The sequence below is a fragment of the Mustela lutreola genome, chromosome 16, assembly GCF_030435805.1.
Source record: "Mustela lutreola isolate mMusLut2 chromosome 16, mMusLut2.pri, whole genome shotgun sequence".
Lineage (NCBI taxonomy): Eukaryota > Metazoa > Chordata > Mammalia > Carnivora > Mustelidae > Mustela > Mustela lutreola.
Window position 1 is genome coordinate 43163757 of NC_081305.1, and position 9047 is coordinate 43172803.

The window sequence follows — 9047 nt, forward strand, 5'->3', positions numbered from 1 at the left end:
TCCTCTCTTGCTATTTTCCTTTGCAATGTGATGATTTTTCCCCCAAATTTTTATTTTTATTTATTTTTTTAAAAAGACTTTGTTTTGGAGGGCCTGGGTGGCTCAGTGGGTTAAAGCCTCTGCCTTTGGCTCAGGTTGTGATCCCAGGGCCTGGGATTGAGCCCCGCATCAGGCTCTCTGCTCAGCAGGGAGCCTTGCATCCTTCTCTCTCTCAGCCTGCTTCTCTGCCTACTTGTGATCTCCATCTGTCAAATAAATTAAAAAATATATATATTTAAAAGACTTTGTTTTGAGGGGCGCCAAAGTGGCTCAGTTGGTTAAGCATCTGCTTTCAGCTCTGGTCATGGTCCCAGGGTCCTGGGATCGAATCTTGCATCAGGGAGTCTGCTTCTCCCTCTGCCTCTCCCCCTACTCATTCTCTCAATCTCTCTTTCTCTCTCAAATAAATAAAATCTTTAAAAATAAAAAAAAAAAAAGATTTTATTTGGGGTGCCTGACTGGCTCATGGGTTAAGCATCTGCCTTCAGCTCTCAGGTCATGACCTCAGGGTCCTAAGATTGAGTCCAGTATTGGGCTCTCTGCTTAGTGGAGAGTCTGCTTCTCTCTTTGTGTCTCCCTATCTGTTTTAAATAAATAATTTTATTTTTTTTTTTTTAAATTTTTTTTTTTTTTTTAAGATTTTATTTATTTATTTGACAGAGAGAAATCACAAGTAGATGGAGAGGCAGGCAGAGAGAGAGAGAGAGGGAAACAGGCTCCCTGCTGAGCAGAGAGCCCGATGTGGGACTCGATCCCAGGACCCTGAGATCATGACCTGAGCCGAAGGCAGCGGCTTAACCCACTGAGCCACCCAGGCGCCCTAAATAAATAAATAATTTTAAAAGACTATTTACCTGAGACACAGGGAGAGAGATAACGAGAGAGTACGAGCAGGGGAAAGAGGGAGAAGCAGGCTCCCTGCTGAGCAGGGAGCCCAACATGGGGCTCGATCCTAGGACCCAGGGATTATGACCTGAGCCAAAGGCAGATGCTTAACCAAATGAGCCATCCAGGCACCCCTTTTATTTTTATTTTAAGTAGGCTCCACTCACAATCTGGGGATCAAACTCATGACTCCGAGACTAAGAGTCTCATGCCCACCAAAAGAGCCAGCGAAGCACCTCTGATGTTTTTTTAAAATAGATTCCTTCTCTCTAACTTGTGTATCTACTACTATAGGTTTTTTCTTTGTGGTTACTATGAAGTTTACATAAAACATAACCAGTCTATTTTAAGCTAATCACAACTTAAGTTACATAGAAATGCCCTGGTTTTACCCCCCCCCCCATTTTATATTTGATACTGATACATTTTACATCTTTTTATATTGTATATCAAGAAATTAGCTAGTTATTTTAATATTTTTGTTTTTTAACTTTCATACTCAAATATGACTTATGCACCACCTTTGCAATTTTAAAGTATTCTTAAATTGACCATTTACCTTTACCAGTAAGTTTTATACTTTCCTAAGAATTTGTGTTGTTACTTAGTGTCCTTTCATTTCAACTTGAATTCCCTATAGCATTACTTTTAAGGCAGTTCTCAAGTGGTGATGAACTCCCATAATTTTTGTCTGTCTGGAAATGTCCTAATCTTGCATGTATACCTTGCCATATCCATTTTAAGTTAACAAAATCTACTTTACCTGTGTATTAACTTAGTTCCCATGAGATGCAGAAATGTTACCCCTTGGGAGCTTTATTGTTTTATATATAGAATTGCTTTTTAGATCAGTTAAGAGAAGAAATTTGCATTTGTGCTGTATTTTTTATAATCACGTCATTACCTTTACTGATACTTCTTTGGGTACCATCTAAAGTCACTTTCATTCTGGAGAACTAGTGTATTTTGTAAGGTGGAAATTCCCTCATTGTTGGTTTGACTGGCAATGTCTTTATTTCACCATTTTTAATTATTATTCATTCATTCATTAAAGATGTAATTAATTAATTAATTTAGAGAGAGTGTGAGCACTTCTTGAAGAGGGAGAGGGAGAGAATCTCAGGCAGACTCCACACTGAGCCAGAGCCAGATGGCAGATTTGATCCCGTGACCCCAAGATCATGACTTGAGCTAAAACCAAAAGTCATACACTTAACTGACTCAGTCCCTCTGGCATCCATATTTCACCATTTAAAAAAAAAAAAAAAGACTTTATTTGACAGAGCACAAGTAGGCAGAGGGAGAAGGAGAAGCAGGCTCTCCACCGAGCTGGGAGCCCAATGTGGGGCTCTATCCCAGGACCCTGGGATCATGACCTGAGCCAAAGGCAGCTGCTTAACCAACTGAGCCACCTGGGCATCCCATTTCACCATTTTTTAAAGACAGCTTTACTTACATAGAAAATTCTTCTGTACAGATTTACCCCCTTCTCCCAGAACTTTGAATATTTCATCCCATTATTTTCTAATCTCCGCTGTTTCTCATAAGAGACCCACTATTGACGTTATTGGGGCTCCCTTTAAGTGATGAATCTTTTTCTGTTGCTTTCAAGGGTTTCTTCTTGACTAGATTTTATTAATTTTACTATGAGGTCTTTGTGAATCTTTGCCCAGAGTTTCTTGAGCTTCTTGGATGTGTAAAGTTTTTCAGTAAATTGGGAAATTTTCAGCCATTATTTTTTAAGTGTTTTTTTTTTTTCTGCTTCTCTCCTTTACATGTATATTGGCATTCTTAATGTCTTACATTTCTCTGAGGCTCTGTTCATTCTTCATTCATTTTTCTTTCTATTCTTGGAATTACTAATCTTCACAATATTTACATCCATTCTTTTGGCAGCTCAAATCTGTTGAGTTCCTCAAGTCAGTTTTCATTTTGGTTATTGCAGTTTTAAACTCAATTTCTACTTGGTCCTCTATAATTTTAATTTCTTTTTCTTTTTTAAAGTTTTATTTATTTAAGTAATTTTTACACCCCATGTGGAGTTCAAACTCATGACTTCAAGATCAAGAGTCACATGCTCCTATGACGAAGTCAGCCAGGCACCCCTCAATTTCATTATTATTGTTTGCTCTTCTTTTTTTTAAAGATCTTATTTATTTATTTGACACAGAGAGAGAGGGAACACAAGTAGGGGGAGTGGGAGAGGGAGAAGCAAGCTGAAGGTAGATACTTGACAACTGAGCCAGCCAGGTACCCCTAATGTTTGCTCTTCGAAGAGCAAACATTGATGAAACATTTGATGAAGCGTTGTCATATTTTCTTTTGCTTCTTTAATCATGCTTTTTCCTTCAGTTCTTCAAAATAATTTTAATGGCTGTTTTGTTGTCCTTTTCTGTTAAAAGTGACATCTGGGCCCTCTCAGACAATTTTAGTTGCTTGCTTTTATTGTCCCTATGTCTAGGTCATATTTTTCTGTTCTTTGTATGTCTCATAATTTTTTGCTTATAATTAACACATTAAGGGTACCTGGGTGGCTCAGTTGTTAAGTGTCTGCCTTTGGGTCCTGGGATCAAGCCCCACTTTGGGATCCCTGCTTAGTGGAGAGCCTGCTTCTCCCTCTCCCTCTGCTGCTCCCCCTGCTTGTGCGTGCTCTTTCTCGCTCTGTCAAATAAATAAATTCTTTTAAAAAGTAAATCAATAAAACTAACACATTAGGTAATATATCATGTTATATATTTTAGCAACCCTAGGTACTGATTTTCCCACTCTGCTTTCTGGACATTGATAATCTGTGGCCCTCCATCAATCCCAAAGTCTATTGTTTTATTTTACCGTTGGCTAATACAGTGATATTGTCTTACACCCTTTAAAAGGGATGAGCATAAAGTATTCAGGGCCACTTTTCTTAAGGGACCATGCCATAGGGTTCTGTTAATTAGAAATAACTTGGCAAGTCAGCCCACTCTCAAGGGAAGGGGATTACACAAAGGCATGCATATCAGGAGTCAGAGATCATTGAGGGACATCTTAATCTTTCTGCCACAGGGACCTATGGCCTTTTACTTGAGCTACTACACATTGGAAAAAGGAAAGTACCTAGACGTCTTGAAATCTCCCATATGGGGGTCTTACACAGTTTTTGAAAATAAGCTCCTGGTGTGCCACTGGGCTCTGTGAAGACAGAACGCTTGACCTGGTGAAGCCAAGTCACCAGACATCCTGAACTGCTCATTGTGAGAGCTATGTTCCGTCAGAATCACAAAGTGATAAAGTTGGATGAGCCCAGTGCAATCTTTAAGAAAATGGAACTGGTACATTCAGAATTGTGCACAAGAAGTACTAAGGGCGCACAGTCTACATGGATATGTCACCCATCACTTCCACCAATGTCTCAGATCACTCATAGTGGACATATGGGAGTCCCATATAACCAGCTGAGAATGAAAGAAAAGGGCTGAACTTGACTTGCAGTTTTTTGGCTCTATATGCAAATGTAAACCAAAATGAAAAGCAGCAGCATTACACAGAAGCTTCACATGGGAATCTCTGAAAGGGACTTTTTTCTCAGTGGGTGAAACATTGGGTATTGCATTTGGTCATCCACTTCATGTAGAAGAAGTGGCCCAAGAGAAGAACAATCATACTCCTAGGTTAAAATGGCCTACTCAGGGGCCTGGAAGAAGAAAGGTTGGAAGATGTTACATCAGTATTTAACCAGAAAACAGAGTATATATATTTATTGCAGTGAATCTGCTTATGTGATTGTAGGGGCTAAGCAAGTCTAAAATCAGGAAGAGCAAGCTAGAATTCTTGGACATGAGATGAACCTACTATCCTTGGGCAAATTTTTTTCTTTTCCAGGAATTTCTCAGCTCTACTCTTAATGTCTTTCAATTGATTAAATCGGGCCCTCCTAAGATTATCTAGGATGATCTCCCTTAAAGCTAACTGATTATGGACTTGAGTCACATCTACAAAATACCTTCACAGCAACACCTAGATTAATGTTTGATTGAATAACTGTAGTCTAGCCAAGTTGACACATAAAAATGACCTTAACAATCCACTGCTTATCAACATTTCCTTAAATCACACTCTTCAAATGAAGACAATAAATCATACTTTCTACTGACACTATCCTGTGTATAGTAGAAAACACATTAATGCTTTCCCCAAGAGAGGACATAAAAGCCCTTGGGTTAGGTTCACTCCGGTCCTATAACTGTGATATAAAGTTAACTATAACCAATAAATCTTATGTTTGACAGGGGTAGGAGAGGGAAGGAAACAAAAATATTTGGTTAATATGTATACAAACATAACAAAATGGAGAATCATGCATGCTATTTCTGTTTTCATTTTTACAACTGGCTATGTTGTTATAGCTAGTATTTATAACTATCTTCTTCTACTATACATGCCATATCTACTTTGTCCTCAGCAAGTGCTTCAGCTGATTTTGATTCTTTCAGGATAAACCAAATATTCCTGAAGTGTCTCAGCCATTAGCAGTCCTGCCTGAATCCAGTTGTAGTTTTCCATAAACAATCACAGAACGTGGTAGTACTGAGACACGCTAAGGGAGCTCCTATATTTCAGACATAGGATTCTTTACATTCATTATGTATTAGCAGCCCAAATTCCTCCTGGTAATCAGGACCTATCACTCAATTGAACAGTAACCTCCTCCTTTGCCTGTTGATTCAGAAGCATGAGGAGCCCAAAGCAGCCTCAACCCAAGGTGGCAGCTTCAACTTTAAGTTTAATGGAACAATTACTGTTTTCTGGTGGAAGCATTCCTCTCCTTACAACAAAGGCTTCAGTCCAGCAGAGCCCAAGGTTGCAGGGATGAAAAGCAAAACTTTTGCTAGTGGATCACGATAGGTAATAATGAGTGGAACCACTCCCATTTGCACTCCTCAATTCCTGGACACGTTTGCACCATATATTGGATGTTGATTTAAAGCGTACATAGCATCTTCAAAGACACTTCCCCAGTCCCACAAGATAACAGTTATCTCAATGGCACTGAAATCAAGGCTTCAAAAGGCCATTCTAACATTCTATCAAGGCAGATTTTTCAGGGGGAAAAAAAAAGCTTCAGAATGATGGAAGACATGGTAAGACCATGTCAGTAGCATGAGTATGGGCTCACTGCCACAATTCATTTGCTATGAAATGAGCTCTTTGATCAGAAGCAAATTTTATTTGAAATACCACAGTGATGCATAAGGTGCTCTATAAGTACCATCTGTAAGATGGTAGTGTGCTGGAAGCACTGAATGCAGGGAAAGAAAAGCTGTATCACCCAGGTAATGAGGTCATTTTGGTGACTTAGTGTTGGTCTTTCCCACTGGCAGACTGGGCCCTCAGTAGTAGCTATAAAAGGACATTTTGGGTGAGTGAAAGTCCATGTTGCTGAGCCTACACATAACCTTCATCATTGGGGCCATGGTCACTTTATGAGCCCACTGGGTAATAACACGAGTGGCTGAGAAAAGCAGCTGACTGATACCCTCAGAATTGGTCATCTCTATGTGTATTAAGATCCTCTCATTCATTCACGTGGGACACAAATATCTTCCCATCATTTCCCATTCAGAGAAATCTGTTCCCATACCACTTCCCCAGACTTCCTTCTAAGTCCCTGACCATCTCACCAAACTATTGGCCACAGCCTATGACTATAGACTCTTGCTTCTGGCCATATTTTCTTCTAGGCTAAATAAACAACCAGATGCTCTCCTCACTTTTTTCTCGTTGGGAAGATTTCATCGTTGTCCCTTCAAGGAGGTCCCAGAATGGGCTGTAGTGCTGCAGCTGTCCTTATTTGGGTGGTACTTACCTGTCATAAAGAACCATCTAAGCTGTGTTCACATGTTTCTCTTCCTTAGCCAGCTGGTTGTAGGGCCCTCCCCATGAGACCATAGGATGGGCTGGGAGTGGTAATATCTTAGGAGTAGGGGTAATGTGTATTTATTTAGTCCATTTAATCTTTTTTTTTTTTTTTAAAGAAAGCATAGTGAGGAGGAGCAAAGGGGAGGCAGAGAGAGAAAACCTTAAGCAGGTTCCATGCCCCACACAGAGCCTGACATAGGGCTCAATCTCATGACCCTGAGCTCATGACCTGAGCTGAAATCAAGAGTTGTGTGCTCAGTTGACCCTGGTGCCCCTTTAGTCCACTTTTTCATGCAACTTTGACTTCAGGGCCTGCTTGAGCCAAATCTTCAGTATACCAATCTCATTTGAGATAGTATGAACATCCTGGACCTGTTGAAGAGCTTTCTCTCATTCTGGGCCCTCCTCAAACTAGCAGTTTTCAGTTTATTATGTAAATGGGCCATAATGGTATATCCAAATTACTTTTTTAAACATGTCTCTAAAATCCAGAGAGTTCACTATGTGTCATGCTCTGTTTGAGGGAAGAGATTCTTCACCTTAATAAATCTCAGTATGCACCACATTGACTCTATAGAAATTCCACTGAGATGGAAGGACCCTGAATTTTTGCCAAAGTTATTTCCCACTATCTGACATTCAAATATCTTGCCAATATATGTAGAGCCTTTATTAATTTAATGGTCTAGCATGATGACTTGTGCAAGGGAAATCTGATAGAGGTGTGGGTGGACTAAATTATGACTCAGCGCTGGAGAGTTGATATACTGTTGTGATGGTTAATTTTAATGTGTCAATTTGGCTAGGTCACAGTACCTACATATTTGGTCAAACATTATTTTAGATATTTCTTTGAAGGTATTTGTTAGATAAGATTAACATTTCAGTCAGTAGACTGAGTAAAGCAGATTTCCCTCCATAATGTGTATGGGCCTCATCCAATCAGTTGAAGGCTTTAATAGAAAAAAACTAACTTCTCTCTTTTTTTTTTTTTTTAAGATTTTATTTATTTATTTGACAGAGAGAGATCACAAGTAGGCAGAGAGACAGGCAGAGAGAGAGAGAGGAGGAGGAAGCAGGCTCCCCACTGAGCAGAGAGCCTGATGCGGGACTCAATCCCAGGACCCTGAGATCATGACCTGAGCCGAAGGCAGCGGCTTAACCCACTGAGCCACCCAGGCACCCAAAACTAACTTCTCTTGAAGAAGAGAAAATTTTTATGTCATCAGACTGCCATTAGGCTTGAACTCCAGCATTAATTCTTATCTGGTTTTCCAGCCTGCATGTCTATCCTGCAGATTTTTGACTTGCCAGCTTCCACAATTGCATGATCCGATTCTTTTCTTCTTTGAAAAGATTTTATTTGAGAGAGAGAGCGAGAGAATGAGTGGGGAGAGAGAGGAAGAAGGAGAAGCAAGCAGGGAGCCCAGTGTGGGTCTTGATCCCAGGACTCTGGGATCATGAACTGAGCTGAAGGTAGACACTTAACTGACTAAGCCACCCAGGTGCCCCAACATCCAATTCTTTAAATCTCTTTTACTCTTTGTCTGCCTTCTGTTTCTTTGTGTGTGTGTACATATATGTTACACACATATATGCATGTATGTACAGCAGACATGTATGCATACACGTGTATCTGTGTGTACCACTTAGGGGTTTGTGCGTGTACACACACACACAGACACACAGATATGTATATGTGTGTATAAATCCCTAAGTGGTTCTGTTTCTCTGGAGAGCCCAGATGCACACAGCTCCTGAGTTAGAACAGTGAAGGTGTATTGCTGGCCTGAAAACACAGTATTTCTGGTGGTCTTTACTAAAAGATATCTAGAAAAAATTTTTTCCAGGTCAGTAGTTTTTATGGCACATACCAGAGGATGTGTTAATTTTCTCAAGCAACAAAATCACATCTGGAATGCAATTAGGATTACCACCTGATTAAATTTATGATAATCATTTAAGATCCGTCTGTTTCCTGCATAAGCCAAATAAGTGACTGGAACAAGATATGTTGGAAACCACCACTCATCGTTCAAGTCCCTGTGTCATAAATATCTGCAATATGTACAGGATTGTGGCATTACTTTTAATACGGGTAGAGGCAGTTCTCCTACAAAGGCTTCCAGTTGGCCTTTGCCACCATAATAATCCTTACCCCACACGTCAGAGAACTATTATGGGGTTCTGTTAGTTGCCAAGTATATCTATTCCAATTATGCATT